Here is a 15,090-nt window from a genome sequence, read left to right on the forward strand (position 1 = left end):
AGGGTCTTTTCTATTTCCATACAAATTTTAAGATTTTTGTTCTACTTCCGTGAAAAATGCCACCAATAACTTGATAGGGATTGTATTGAGGCTGTAGATTGCCTTGGGTAGTATAGTCATTTTAACAATGTTGATTCTTCCAATCCAAGAACATGGTATATCTTTCCATCTGTTTGTGTCACCTTCGATTTCTTTCATCACTGTCTTATAGTTTTTGGAGTACAGGACTTTTGTCTCCTTAGGTAGGTTTATTCCTAGAAAATCCTAAAGACGCTACAAGAAAACTACTAGAGCTCATCTATGAATTCTGTAAGTTTGCAGGATACAAAATTGAAACATGGAGATCTGCGTTTCTATACACTATACACTAAGAATGAAAGGTCAGAAAGCGAAATGAAAGAAACAAATCCATTTACCATTACATCAAAATACGTATACATATAATTCTTGACAATCAACTTATGTCATTTTGAGGTTTTTGCCTTTATAAGTCTCCCCAATCTTGTAGTCTGGCTGAACACATTTCAGGTCCTTCTAGAATGTATCTCTCCTGAGCTATAGACCTCATTTTGGTTCAAGTAAAATTCTTTTCTATTCCTAATATAGATTGATTTAGAGAATATTTATATTGACAACACAATTAAAGAGTTTCTTTTTAACATTTCAGAATATAATGAACAGCTAAAATATGAGTTACAGATACTAAAGCCCACTTTCATTTAGTGCCCTGAGGCTGCTACAAGGAAGGGGACAGGGACATTCTCTGGGCCCAGCAAGGAGGGCCTCGACAGCTCTCTGCTCTTCCCAGGCGGTCCGAAGCCCACTGCGCCGCCCCTGGTGGGGGTGGGGACGGCAGCTCAAGCGTCATGGAGACCCTGGGGATATGAGTATGAGTTGGGAGGTCCCCGGACCTGCACCCTTCAGAGACCATCTCCGTCGATGACACTCCAAGCTCTGGAACTGTCAACCTGAGGTCCTCTTCTTATGGAGCAAGGGCTCATGTGACTGAGGTGCAGAAAGCCCAACTGACAGCAGGTGTTTTAATCAAAGTAAGGGTTTATTTACAGATCTCCAAGCAAGGGAGTGGGAGACAAGCCACAGTTACACTCCAATTTGGCTTTTGAGTTAGCGGCCTTTTTAAAGGGAAGAAAAAAGAGGCTGCCATTAATCATCATCATTTGACATGTCTGTGACTCTTTCTTTTCCTTTTTTAACAAACAAGTTGACTTATTGATACAATATTGTGTTACTTTCTGGTGTATACCAAAGTGATTCAGTTATATATATATATATACATATATATATGTATATATATATATATATAATTTTCCAATATAGGTTATTACAAGATATTGAATATAGTTTCCTGTGCTATGCAGTAAATCCTGGTTAGTTACCTTTTTTATGAACAGATTTGTGTAACTGTTAATCCCATACTATATGTGACATTTGTTCATCATAACTTCAGAAGTCAGGCTGTCTCTGGTTTATGATTCTCAGGCCAGGTGTTCCCCGGCTCAGGGGTCTTTGAGCTCATCTTGCCCTGGAGAAACAACCTGAATTTGGAGTGAACGATGACATCTACAACAGCAACTGGTACACTGATGATGTTCACAACAGAAGTGTAGTCACCTGACTCTGCTTGATGAGTGTTCAGTTAGCACAGGATTGAGGTCAGAGGTGACAAAGAAAAGGAAGAAAGTTTTGGATAGAGAGATCATCTGTAAACTCAGTGAGGGAACTCTGTTTTAGGGGGACTTGATTTCACCCTGCAGGACGTGGGAGGACAGCACCTCACTCCTGGTGCCCAGTCCCATCAGCACCTGGACGGACCCCTGCACCTGAAGAGGCCCCTCTGGGGAAAGAAGGAGCTGCTGGGACAGCGGCCCCTGAGCCCCTCTCTCTTTTGGCCCATCTCAGGGCTCCGAGTTCCCGGAGGAGCGGAGGCGGAGGCCCAGGTGGGAGCGAGTGGCCCGCAGAGGAAAGAGGAGCCCAGCTCTGCAGCGGCCCGAGTGCAGGAAGCCGGGGTGGTTCTGGTCCCGTTGGGGACGAGCCTGGGGTCGGAAGGCCTTCTGCGAGGAGCGCGGTGCCGCCCGCTAGCTCCCCACCTCTGCCGCCTTCCCTGTGGGCGGAGGCCTCTGGGCGGCTCGGGACAGGTTGGCGAGGCCTCCTTTCCCGGCGCTCCTCCAGCTCCAGGCCGGGGCCCTGCAGCGGAGCTCTTTGTAGCTGAAGCGCTTGTCCCGCCCGGAAGCCCGGGGAGCGGAGCAGAAAGGCCATGGCCGGGAGCCCTGGTCTCCGCCCGCACCGAGGGGCTCCTCCCAGACCCGCCGGCCAAGCTGCAGGAAGAGCTGGTGGATCCACAGCCACGTCCTCACCAGAGAGGAGGTTCTCATATTGTCGCAGGAAAAATTCAGAGACAACAGGGAGAAGGAGAAGGCACAGCGAGGACTTCTGGGGCACAGACGGCCGACGGAGTTGAGCAGCGGCGCCGAGCCCCTTGGACAGGCTGCTTACACGGGACGTGAAAATGAAGGGGCGGAGTATTCATTGGGGAGGGTGGGGCTTGTGGGTCGCACTTCCTGATTTTCACCCAGCTCCACCTTTCTGAGGGGAGGTGGGAGTTTCCTCCTTATTTAGCCTTAGTGGGAAGTGTCCCCGCCCCAGTGCATGATGGGAACTTCTCATCTGCAACGCTAATTTTATTGTAATGAGGGCATAATGAGCAAAAGGTTACAGTTAGAGGCCTGAGATTCCCGGTTTCCCACCTTCCCTTGCCTCCAGGAGACTTGTCATCCCAAAATGTATCATTTTCTGTCCGCCCAGAAGTTCCTGCTTTTCTTTGTCTGCCTACAGACCCCCGTTGTTTACAAGATGTATGGTTTCCTGCCATCTGGCCCCACCCCCTTTCTCTGCTCCCGGCTCCTCTTTTCCTGCTGGAGCAGCCAGAGGTGCCGCCCTGGGCTCTTGGCTGGTTGGGGGGCAGGTGTGCTTACACTTCTCACTCTGCTGGCTTCCAGGCTGGGGCCAGAGAACTGGAGCGGGACACTCTGGGCCCCTGTGCTCTCTGTCCTGAGCCCAGGGCTGGCACTGGACAACAAGGCAGGAGCCAACTACTCGTGCCCAGGTAGGCCCCTTTTTTAATCCTTCATCTCTGGTGTGAAAGAGCCCAGATTCCCCATCCTGGGCAAAAATTATTCTTTAAAAATATTTTGCAGAATGCCTTCTGTTCTCTGCCAATATAAGATTTCGGTTGAGTTAACATTACCAGAGTCATCTGTAGGGATTGTCTGTGAGTAGCAAGGGCGGCTCATAGCCCCAAACCCTTTAGGAGCAGAACATAGCTGTTCGACTCCCCTGGGTCATTAGCTGTCAGAGAAGCTGGAGCCTTACTTGCAGGACTCCAAGTGAAACTGCAGAACGTGTTTCAGGCCTTAGTAGAGCATAGGTTATGCACATCTCTTGTGCAATCTGTTTGTTTTAGAATGCTCGCCTCTAAGAAGCGTCCCTTCCACTGTGGCTCTATAGATCAGGCCATAAAATCCTACAACCCATGGGCCAAATTCTGCCCCCAACCTGTGCTGTACAACCTGCAAGCTAAAAATGATTTTTGTATTTTTAAATGTTGAAAAAATCTTTAAGTATTTTGCTACATATGAGAATTATATGACATTCGCATTTTAGTGTCTATAAATAATGTTTCATTGGAGCACAGCTCCTTTGTTTACCTTTTATCTGTGGCTGCTTTCCTGCTACAATGGCAGACTTGATGGATAAAGCAGAGGTCATATGGCAAAGTTTAAGATATTCACTCTTTGGCCCTTTAGAAAAGTCTGCCAGCTCCTTCTCTAGAAAAGTAGTATTTTCTTACCACTATATGCTGAGGGTTACACTTAATAAGCATGTAAACTTTTGGTGAATTTTGCCCCTTGAAATAAACCTTGGGTAGCTGTAAAACTGATGACATTACTCTCAGATATCTCATAATAAACCTAGCCACCAAATGTGCAGTTATTATTATGCTGAGAAGGGAATTCATGTGGTGACTTCCTTCATCCAAGAAATCACCACAAATTAGCATAACTGGAATACAGCTCCCATCTGATTTAGAATCAACTGCAGAAACTGCCACATATTTCCAATCCCACAAATGGGGCAGAGTAAACCATAAAACTAGTTTGATCTTTGGATTAGAGACATCCCTTTTAACTGTAGCGGTGTTTGCCAAAGTTTATTGAACATGAAAATCAAAAAACAATAATAATTTATTGATAGAAAACTATCAGAATTTAATAAGTTCCATTTACAGTCAGAGGAAAGAAAGCTACAAAAATGGTCACATTGATGACACAATTACTATATAATTTACATATGAAAATTTTATAAAAGCAAAAATAACTAATTAGAATCAAACTATTTTTTGACATTAAATAGAAAGCATTTTCATGCAACTTCCTGGTATACTCTTGCATCTGGTGCACCGTTTCTTTCTTAAAATGCATTCCTGCATGATGAGAACACATAGATAAAGACAGTTTGTATTTTTCTTTTGTATTTATAAGTACATTTTAATTGAAATTTATCAATAGTGTATGTAGCCTATAACACATTCTGGGAAATGCTGATTTATCTGGTAATAATGAGTTATTGTGAATTGTTTTGAATTATCTAAAATTAAATTAGAATAAAATTAGGACCCCAATAAAATAATCAAAATAGATATTATTTTGTCTAATATCATTTAAAATGGAAACACATTAAATCTCAAATAAAATATTTGTGAAATGGAATTTTAAGAGGCTTGTAGAGAAAATTTTCTATTCTTATAAAAGATACTGATTTTCAAAAATATAATTTAGAATTCAAACAATTAAATTTAAAAGTAATTATTTTACAATGTATTTAAGAGCAAAACTTGCTCTTAGGAAAGGAAATCTAGCTTTCCTCTCCTTGCGTCTTGCAGAATAGCTTTCCAAGGGTTCAGAATTCTGTAAAATATTTGTAATAACCCAATCATTCTGAAAATATATAATCTTTCAGAGTCCTATAATTGACAATGTTTTAAACATGAATTTTATTTTATCAAGGGCAAATTATCATTGTAGACTAGTTGCAAGTATCTTATAATTGTACAATATATGAACACTTGTCAGAAACCTCTGGAGGGTAGACATACACATGGATCTCTGGGGGGCTGGGCGTTGTCTCTCTGTGAATGATTGTACACGCCCCTGGTGTTTGAACACATTCTGAAAGTGGGACTCGTACCATATCTGCAATCATCTTCCACCTTCATACATAGTCATGGAGATATTGACCGGTTTTTGGTGGATAAAAAAAAGAAAACAAAGCAAACCCTTAGCTACAAAGTCTAAAGTAAGTGATGAACTTATGCCTGCCTCTTAATTCTTGGAATGTTCCTGTCCAGGTACACACAGTTCTTCAAGAATAGCACTCTTGTTAAGATTAAATTAATTCTCTTTTCAGTTATGAGGTAAATATTAAATAAAATTTAACAGCAATAGAATTATTCGAAGAATCAGAGTTTAATCACAAATCATGTGTTTATTCTAGTGACCATTGATTCTTGACATGTGCATACGTATTTGAACACTAATATAACAGTTAACATCATTTGTGTTCTACTATTTAGTTACCATCCAAAGTTAGTTCCTGATTAACCCTAGTGTTTCTAAGTATATTTACAACTTCATAAAGACAGAAAGTCACTAAACACAGATAATAAAGACAGAATTGATCACTAATCGCTGATCGATAATGACTGTATTGAAGGAAAACTGGCCCATTCTTATTGAGCACAAGGTTTCATTGTTTTGAAAACACACGCTCTTACATTTAGGTCTTTAATCCATTTTTAGTTTATTTTTGTGTATGGTGTTAAAGAACGTACCATGTCTGCAATCATCTTACATATGTCCAAGCACTGACCCACTGAACTGCAGATGCTTTATTTCTTGTTGCTTGTTATCAAAGTTTGCATTCAACATTTCTCAAGATACTTCACCGTCTACACATTTCTGCTGTCTATTTGTAATACACTTTCACACAGTTGATATGGTAGAGAATATTTTTTCCTGGATCTCAGCACTCATGTTTTTGTGTAGTCATTAGCAGTTGTTTCTGTTCTGAAATGTGCAGTGACCATCTCTGGATTGGCCTGAGGTGACCAGCTGAGAGACTATAGCAGCTCACTTAACTCCTCCGTCACTGTGAGGCCTGGACGAATGGGACCTTAAGGTCCCTTGTGTTCATTCTTCAGCACATTTCCTGAGAATTGTACACACTGGGGACACATTATGAACGAGACACAAGGGACCCTGCTCTCATGTTGCTGGGCGGAGTACACAGACTCCTGTAAATGAAAGTGTAAGAAAAATAACTTTGAACAGCTCTATCAAGACAACAAAGGTGGCAAGGAATGAAGGCCACAGCGCCCGGGCTGCTGCTGCCGGGACAGCAGGCCAGTCTCACCAGAGCGGGGCACTCTCTGCTGCTGACTCAGCCTCCTTCATTACAGATGGCATTTAAGATGTGAGGGGAAAAGAAAACTTTAATGTGCAACGGGCTGGGGAGTGTCCAGTGTTAGATGAGGGGGGCCCTGAGGCTTTTCTGAGGAGATAACATCTGAGCCTCCATCCAGGTGAGCAGAAGCCACCAGCCCTTTGAAGGTCTAGGACAAGGGCATGGTAGGCAGAGGGAAGAGCAAGGTCAGAAAGTTGGAGATGTGTCCAAACCGGAGGGTGAGAAAACACTGTGGCTCCATTGTCCTGAGTAAGGGGCATACATGATGGGGTGGGGGTGGAATGGGAAGGATGTGCCGAGTCAGGGCCTGGCTCAGGCTGGGAGTCTGTGGTCTGAGATTTGCTGCTGATGTGAACGCTCCTCTACATTCCTAATGCACATTAGATGTCCTGTGCCCACACAGGGGGAAGACCGAGGGTCCAGAAATCATATTGGGCTGGATGCAGTAGGCGAGGCACCAGCAAGATCACAGGGTCTGAAATCAGCGGGGGCTTTCGTGACATCAGTGAGCCAATTTCTAACACAGGAGACTGAAGGTGACTGAAGGTTCCGCAGTCTTGCTCAGCATGAGCGAAAATGTATTCATTTATGAATTTGCAGAACTATTGTCTCAAAGAAAAACTTCATGTTTCTGAAGGTCACATAGAAAGGCTACAAGGGAACCAGACCTTAGAATTTCTACTTCTGTGTAAGACAGTCACCAGGAAATTGCTTGGACAGTTTAAGGAACGTGTAGCTTTAAAACAAAGAAAGAGAAGACGGAAAAGTAAGAAGAGTTCAGGGGTGAAGGGGCTCATTCTAAGCCAGCAGGCTGTGTCTGGTGGTAGGCAGCCCCGTAGAGCTGCACACTCCTTGCCCTGTTGCCAAGATCATTCGTATTGTGCTTTATCTGCACCACTTACAAACACAACTCAGCTGAAGTAACTCTTACTGACTCAGCTATCTCCCATTTGACGTTCTCAGCTCACGGGCATGTGACATCTGCAAGAATCCCCTCCTCCAGAGAAGGCCCAGGGTCTCCACCTGACACATGTGTCCCCTGTCCCATCATTTCACCAGTGTCATGTGGCCTCCTTGCTTGCCTCTGCATAGCATGTTCCTGACGGGATCCCTTTTAAGGTGGGGGAATCATTGTTTTCAGCCATCACCTGAGCATCAATATCCTCTCACCTGCAATTTTACTCCTATATTCTTTGAAAGAGCATTTCAACAAATTCTCGATTTGAACAGGTATGTTTTGTATTTATTGATTTTTATGCATCCTTCAGTGTATCCTATGCTCTGTCTTCTGCCCTTGGCCTGTCGTGAAACACCTGAGTTGATCAATGACATCTAATCTCCCTTCCTGTTACCTCTTTTCCATTCTTCTCCACCCTTCTGTGACTCAGGTCACTACAGTCACATGCTCATTGCCATGATATTCGGTCCTTCCTTTGGGATGCTTATTATGCCTTCCTGCTTCTCTGATGCATCGTGGTCCGGTGTGTGCTCTGCCCGTCACTTCCAGCAGCCTCCCCCCTCGCTCTTCCCTTTGGAGCCCCTGCCTCCCAGTTCAACCGTCATTACTGGGCACCAGCTCCCAGTAATTTGCAACCTGACTTACCCTGTCCCCGAATCTGGGCTCTGTAGCATGTTCCCCTGAATAATTACCATGGATGAAACCTCATTCCGCTCCCTCTTCTTCTCCTCAGCTACAACCCCTGTGAGTGCCCCATCTCTCCTGGGCTCCAGGGCTCCATTGTTCAGAATCATCCATGATCCATTTCTCTATACACCGGAGGTTATCTGGCATGTGGAGTCCAGCTCTAATGGAGTGAGATGAGCAATGATGGGCAGAGGGCAAGGTAGAGACAGGAGGTATGTACAGGTCAGGCTGTGACTGGGTGAGAATAAAGGGCAGCGCTCAGAAGAAGAGCAGATTATGGAGGGTTTCTGAAGGTAGACAAGATTGGGGAATATTTTTAAACACAGGTGGAGATGAGGTCTGATAGAGAGGTTACAGTTTAAAGAAAGCAGAAGTCTCATTGCTAGTTTCCTCAGAAGGATTCAGCAACTCACTATCTTTGCATAGTAACATTTTATCAAGTGTTCTTTCAGTTAGATAAAGTCCAGGTTACACATCCCTTGGAAACTTATCCTATAAATTTTCTAGCAGTGGAAAATAATAGGCCAAGGTTATGCATGGCAACATAGTTTGGAATACCAAAAGATCAGTAAATATTGGCGTTTATTCCCATGTGGATTGGTGAAGCGAGCTGGTGCTGTTCTTTGTGTTTTGTCTAAATCTCCTTCTGAGCCATCGCACAAAGCCCAGCAGAATGTATGAAGCAGAGGTGCGGTGTGACACGTCTTCTCCTGTTACCGAACACAGGTTCCTGTGCTCGATGCCCAGTGAGGCCAAGCAAGTGGAATGTCAGAGTTTGGAGCAGAGAAAGGTGTATTGCAGGGCCACGCAAGGAGATGGGTGGCTTGTACCCAACAAAAGCCCAAACTCCCCAAAGGCTTTCAGCAGAGCATTTTGAAAGGCCAGGTGAGGGGGTCGAGGTTGGTTGTTGCAAACTTCTTGGCACAGGAAAATCCTTTGTCCACGAAGTTCAGGTCATGGTGTTCCTGTAAACCTCCAACAAAAGAAGTGTTGTCTGTTCTGCAACTTTTATCTCTTTATGGATGAAAAGTGTTATCCCCTTAAGGGTTAGAGCCTTGAGAATGAGCTATGCTGCCTATATCAGGCTAGAGGCAACATTCTTAACTCAAAGCGAAGGCAGTAGAACACAGAGGTTAAAGTAACAAAACATCCACTGTGGAATGAAATTCATTCTTCCCTATGATGACACTCCTTACAACGTGTCTGATCGCCATGCAGCTGGGAGAGTGTGTGACCGAAGGTCCAACTTCCTTCCCACCAGTGTGGCTGTGATGGGACCAGAGGCCTGAATGGGGAGGTAAGTAGGGATGCCTTAGCCTTCTGTTACCTCCCAGCCAAGGAGCTCTTAATCTGAGGGTATTAGCGAGCCCAGGGAACCTGGGGCTCCCTGAAATCACGTATAAAATGTGTTTGTGCACAGGCTTTTGTTCATATAAGATTAAGTGCTCTGGGTGCAGCCTCTCCAGAATATTTTATCAACATTTCTAGTATTTAGTTATTCTTGTGAATTGTACCAGGACACACAGCTACAGTAATTTCAACACATATTAATAGTTAACTGTACCGAATAAAAGTAAGCTTTCGAGGATTGGGGGAGACCGGTCGTTGAAAAGGTGTAAAAGCATTCTGTGAAGTACATCGAATTGAGAGCATTGGAGCCTGCACTATGAGTGTTACCAAATATTTTAATAAATAGTAGTTTGTTTCCCACTTGTGAGCTGCTAGGTTAAGTCTTTTGTTTGTTTCTCTTTTACTTTCTTTTTCTACATAAGAAAACCGAACTTATCAAGTCTGTCTGTCTGAACAGGATCACAGGAGAAAAAATTCAGGGCTGGTCCCAAGTATATTTTTAGATGGCAGGGCCTGTTTCTGTGGTAAATTGTAAATATTTCATAGACATGATTTTAGATGGCTTTGTGCTCTTCAAAAACTATCCCTCCAAGCTAATGTGCTTGTACTTAATGCACTAATGCATATAAATATTTATGCTTCCACGGCAAGTGTGGCCAGCTGCTTAAAAACCAAACAAATATAACAGTAGGGAACTGGAGGATTTGTTTATTTGATTTTTGTTTTTTTAATGGACTAAACTTGCCACTTGCTGTTCAATCCATAGAAATGTCCAGTGTATATAGTCTGAGCCTTGTCTACTGAGAGCGAGAGTATCTAGGATATCAAGGTAAGTTAGACTCACATGTCTTTCTAATTATACTCTATTTACACTGGGTTATGTAGTTATATTTATACTCTGTCCCCAGAATGCCAAATCTCTGGTTGCAAAAAATAAGAAATTTGCAAATTATTTAAAATTGTGGGTGATGTAGAAAACAATATAAGGCCATCCCTTGCTTTCTGTAGATCCAGATTATCCAGGAATAAAATGCCTTTAGGCACCCAGAGCAGAAATGCTCCTTGGCTCTCTCACTCTTGGTCAGGACCGAAGCCCAGGGTGCCCTGAGCTGCGGCTGCCAGCACGGATGCCCGGCTGCTGACCACCGCGGGGGCTTTGCCTGCTGCCCACTTGGCCTTCTTTATTTTATATGACATTGGACACATGGCAGAAAAAGAGAAATCTCTAAATTGACAGAAGCCACCAGGTATGCTAAAACGGTGCTTTTTAATATTGGATTGGGTTGTTTGTTTTTCATGTAGCTATCCCTGACAGAACAGGCCCAAAAGAGTTTTGAGACTAAAATGTACCTTTTCTTCCACTGACAGACCGTAGTAGCCAAACTAATAAACTCATCCGTCTTTTCTATGAGCCTGACATAAATTCTGACTTGCCTTGGGCAACTAACTGATTTCCAGGCTGACTTCAGCCCAGCGAGTGCTCAAGAAATGTTCTAGTGACTAGAGTAGAAAACAGTGTGCAGCCAGGGTTTCATTAATTGTGCTTCGTGTGTGTTCTGTTTTTAATCCTTACATAAAGATCCATTCTCATCCACAGAATAAACCTACCTGTTGCTTGACTCTGAAATGCATTGGCTAGGCTTTACGACAAGCTAGTTTTATAACACCAAATGCACAGTTACTGTTTCTGTGTTTTAATACAAGCAGTGCACATTTTAGTTCAAATTTACCCTACTTTAGGGAAATAATTCCCTTGTGGTCCCGTGGTTAGGACTCGTGCTTTCACTGCCAAGGGCGCTGGGGGAGTAAGACCCCAGCGTATAGCCATGTTACAGGGCCCAAAAAACCCCCCAAAATAACCAAACACATTTCCCTTTCATCCCTGTCAAGGTGTGTGATGTTTATTTGTATAATTTCCCCAACCTTTAAATATTTTTCTTAAATCTATGTTTACACACAAATAACGTAGATTCATTTTCAGTTCTGTTAAATAAATATTTCCTGTTTCTTTGCAACTTGCTGTTCTCATGTAACAGTAAGACTTTGAATTACCACCATTTCCTTTTTCTTTTCTTTTGGTTTTTCCATTGCTGTATAATAGCAGTGCCAAAAAGCTTTCCAGAATCAGGTAACTCTGCTGTAAGCATATACAAGTTCATATTTTATTTCTATCCCTCACTTATTATGCTGATCATTAGGTAAATAATTGTGTCTAATTTTTTGTGTATAAATTTTATTTAAAGTTAATAAAGCCCAGTCACCAAGCATATTTTGTGGTGCCTTTACACAGTCCAGTTTGTTTCAAATTCCTTACAACTTTCAGGCGAAAACTTCACTGCAAAATTTACGTTAAACTTTAGGCTGTATCTGGTGCACCTAATTCTGTTATTCAACTTGGTGGTGATGGGCGTTCCCTGGTGGCCTAGGGGTTAGGATGCCGGGCTTTCACTGTGGTGACTGGGTTCAACCGCTGGTTGGGATCCCAAAAGCCATGCAGCGCAGGCAACAATAAAACTCTTGTGGTGATAACCAGTTTTCAGATGAATTAAATAAAACTATCCAGCACATTAATGATAAAACACAGTATTACAAATGAGTTCATAACATGGGGAATTTGCAGACGTAGGACCAGTGGCTGCTGCTCTGTGTCTGAGAATAAGGAGCCTCCCCTCCCCCAAGAAAGAGGCATCTTCTACCTGACACCACGAAGGGGTGACAGGGGCTGTGGCTCAGCAGGGATGAGGGGAGAGACCCAAGTCAGCCAGTAAACGTGCCCCTGAAACTGACCCCTTGCCCGCTCAGTCCTGTTCCAGACGCTCACGGGCAGGGCGACCTCAGCTGAGATGGGCCCTGAACTGGCTCTTAAAGCTTCAGACCCTTGTTGCTTCATCTTCCCAAACAATCCCCAAACCGTAAGGGATTTGCTAACTTTAGGACAATGCCTGTAAATTAGTAAATGTTTTCCCAAAGATGGGAGAGATTTTTTATTTAGTTTGATTACACGTCTTTTAGAAGTAATTTTATGGCCAATATCCTCTTTTTCCTTTGCTGCCATCCCCAACACAGCTTTTAAATCTGTTCACAAATAATTCACAGGAAACTGAGGTTGGCATTGAAAACGTTACGTTGTGCACATTTGGGGGCTTGTGCGTTTTCATTGTAGGTTTTACAATACATTGGCTTTGGTCACCGGGTTCCTGAGAGGTTGGGCCCAGGCCTGAAGGCAGCTCCCAGACCCCAGCCCTGGATGCATCATACTTTGAGATGCGGCCTATGTGGCTCAGCCTCTGTGGCCTGGGGAAAATTCTACTACAGAGAACAGTATTTCTAGGAAGGCTTGCTGTTGCTGTTATTTTAAACAAAACATTTCACTGAGGCCTGTTTTGGCCCCTCTGGGTTCACACATTACAGTGGCCAGTTCAAGTGCTCTGAGAGGGAAGAGGATCCTCACTCCAGAACGTGCTGGTAAATTCAAAAAGATTGTAAAGCACTTAATCGGATATTCTCTTCTTTCTTTCTTTCTGTCTTTTATTACTCTTTTAATTTAAAAAATTTTAATAACATATTTTTTATTTTAATAACTTTATATTATTTTTTTCTTTTCTTTCTTCTTTCTTTCTTTCTTTCTTTCTTTCTTTCTTTCTCTCTCTCTTCTTTCTCTCTGTCTCTGTCTCTCTCTGTCCCCCTCTGTCTCTCTCTCTCCCCCTCTGTCTCTCTGTCTCTCCCTCCCTCTCCCTCTCCCTCTCCCTCTACCTCCCCTCTCCCTCTCCCACTCCCACTCCAACTCTCACTCTCTCTCTCTCCCCTCTGTCCCTCTGCCTCTCCCTCTCCCTCCCCCTCTCCCTCTCCCTCTCCCACTCCCACTCCCACTCTCACTCCCACTCCCACTCCCACTCTCTCTTTCTCTCTCTCTCTCTCTTTCTTTCTATCTTTCTTTCTTTCTTTCTTTCTTTCTTTCTTTCTTCCTTCCTTCCTTCCTTCCTTCCTTCCTTCCTTCCTTCCTTCCTTTCCTCTCCTCTCCTCTCCTCTCCTCTCCTCTCCTCTCCTCTCCTCTCCCCTCCCCTCCCCTCCCCTCCCCTCCCCTCCCCTCCCCTCCTCTTCTCTTCTCTTCTCTATTTTCCCTAATGAAAAGGTTCAGTTTGGGCCTCCAGTTCACTTTCCTCGCTGGGTTGCTTGTGTTCTGGAAGCTGAGTGGTGAGAGGCCTTGGTCTGTTTTGGATAGGCTCCCCTTACGGGATGTGCTTGGGCTTGTCCTAGGCCTTTATACGTCCACGTATACCTGCGCCCCAAGCACACGCGATGCACGTACGTATGCTATACGTGCACGCTTTTTCCTTTGTTTTGAAGGACAGAGTAGGTGTACGGCTTGACTTCTTCGCGGGTATGGTTTGTCGTGGTCTCGGTGGGGCTACAGTCCGTTGTCGATACTTACCGCACTCCACACGCACGCACGCACGCACACGCTCGCACTCGGGGTGTTGCATTGAGTAGATGTGCCCGAACTCAGTTTCTTTAGTGGATGGCTATGGACTCCACCCTCTCCCCCCCTCCGCCCCCCCACCCGCCCGCATTCCCCCGAGCCCCGCCTCCCCCTTCCCCCACCCCCATGCCCACCCCCGCCCGTGGACTGTGGTCAGTCCATTTTGAAATCCATGTTTTCTCGTGACCGCGGGTGCGTTTTCCCCACCCACGCACCCATGTGTTGTCTTTGGACTTTGTCGCCGTCCGGGCAGAGATAGTTGTTTGTTTCCGCTTGTATGTGTGGGGTCGGAGGGTATCCTTCCTTTCCTTTCTAGGTTCTGGGCTTTGCGTGTCTGCTTCCGACAGACCTCCACCGTTCGAGAGAGGATGAATTCCTGCGTTGTTCTCTGAGTGCTTGCCTGGTTTCGGTTTGCCAGTCCCCGCCTTCCCTCCCTCCCTCCCTCCCTCCCTCCCTCCGTCCGGGCAGCCGGGGATCTTGCTCGTGACCCTCTGGGCACCCCGTGCCGGCCGCCCCGGGCCCCGCCGGCGTCTCCGTGGGATTTGCCCCCGCCGAGGAGTCGCGTGGGGAGCGCGTTTCCTTCGAGGCGGCCTCCCGGCGACGTCTTCCCAGCTTCCCCCGCCACCCCCCCCCCCCCCCCCGTCTGCTGCCGGGGTCGCGCCGTGTCGTGCCGACCCGGGAGCTAGCTCCGAGACGGACGCCTCGGGGCCGCGCCAGACGCCCGCCGGCTCGCCCCGGCGGGCTGAGCTCGGGCGTTTGGGCGGCCCGGCGCTGCCGCATCCTCGGTGGCCGGCCGGCGACAGGGAACCCGGCCCGGGGACGTTGGAGCCGTTGTCGGGAGCCACCTGGCGGCCGCTTTTATATTGTCCCTCGTCTCTGGAGCTTCGGCGACCTTCGTGAGGGCTGTGACTCGGCCGCCGGGCCCGAGGCAGAGTTCCGGGAGCCGGGCGACGCTGGCGGTGACTGTCCCGGTGGCGCCCGGGCGTGGGCGCCTCCTGCTGTCGCTTGAGATTGGGCGTGCAGGCCTATGAGGGTGTGCCTGTCGCCGCGCTCTCGAGCCGGTCTGTGGGGCCGC

General features: G+C 45.6%; 1 long non-coding RNA gene across 3 annotated transcripts; it reads left to right on the forward strand.

Moving 5' to 3' along the window:
- The first annotated feature begins 2,991 nt into the window (after positions 1 to 2,991).
- On the forward strand, positions 2,992 to 12,976 carry LOC309978935. 3 transcript variants are annotated; one of them, XR_014327164.1, is made up of 5 exons: positions 2,992 to 3,124; positions 7,504 to 7,770; positions 9,404 to 9,482; positions 10,302 to 10,364; positions 10,544 to 12,976. It is a non-coding gene; the product is annotated as an uncharacterized lncRNA (long non-coding RNA). The 3 variants fall into 3 exon arrangements; XR_014327165.1 differs by having other exon boundaries at positions 10,621 to 12,976; XR_014327163.1 differs by having other exon boundaries at positions 10,302 to 12,976.
- The last annotated feature ends 2,114 nt before the right edge of the window (positions 12,977 to 15,090 follow it).

Source organism: Leucopleurus acutus (assembly GCF_964270905.1).
Source record: "Leucopleurus acutus genome assembly, contig: HAP1_SCAFFOLD_285, whole genome shotgun sequence".
Classification (NCBI taxonomy): domain Eukaryota; kingdom Metazoa; phylum Chordata; class Mammalia; order Artiodactyla; family Delphinidae; genus Leucopleurus; species Leucopleurus acutus.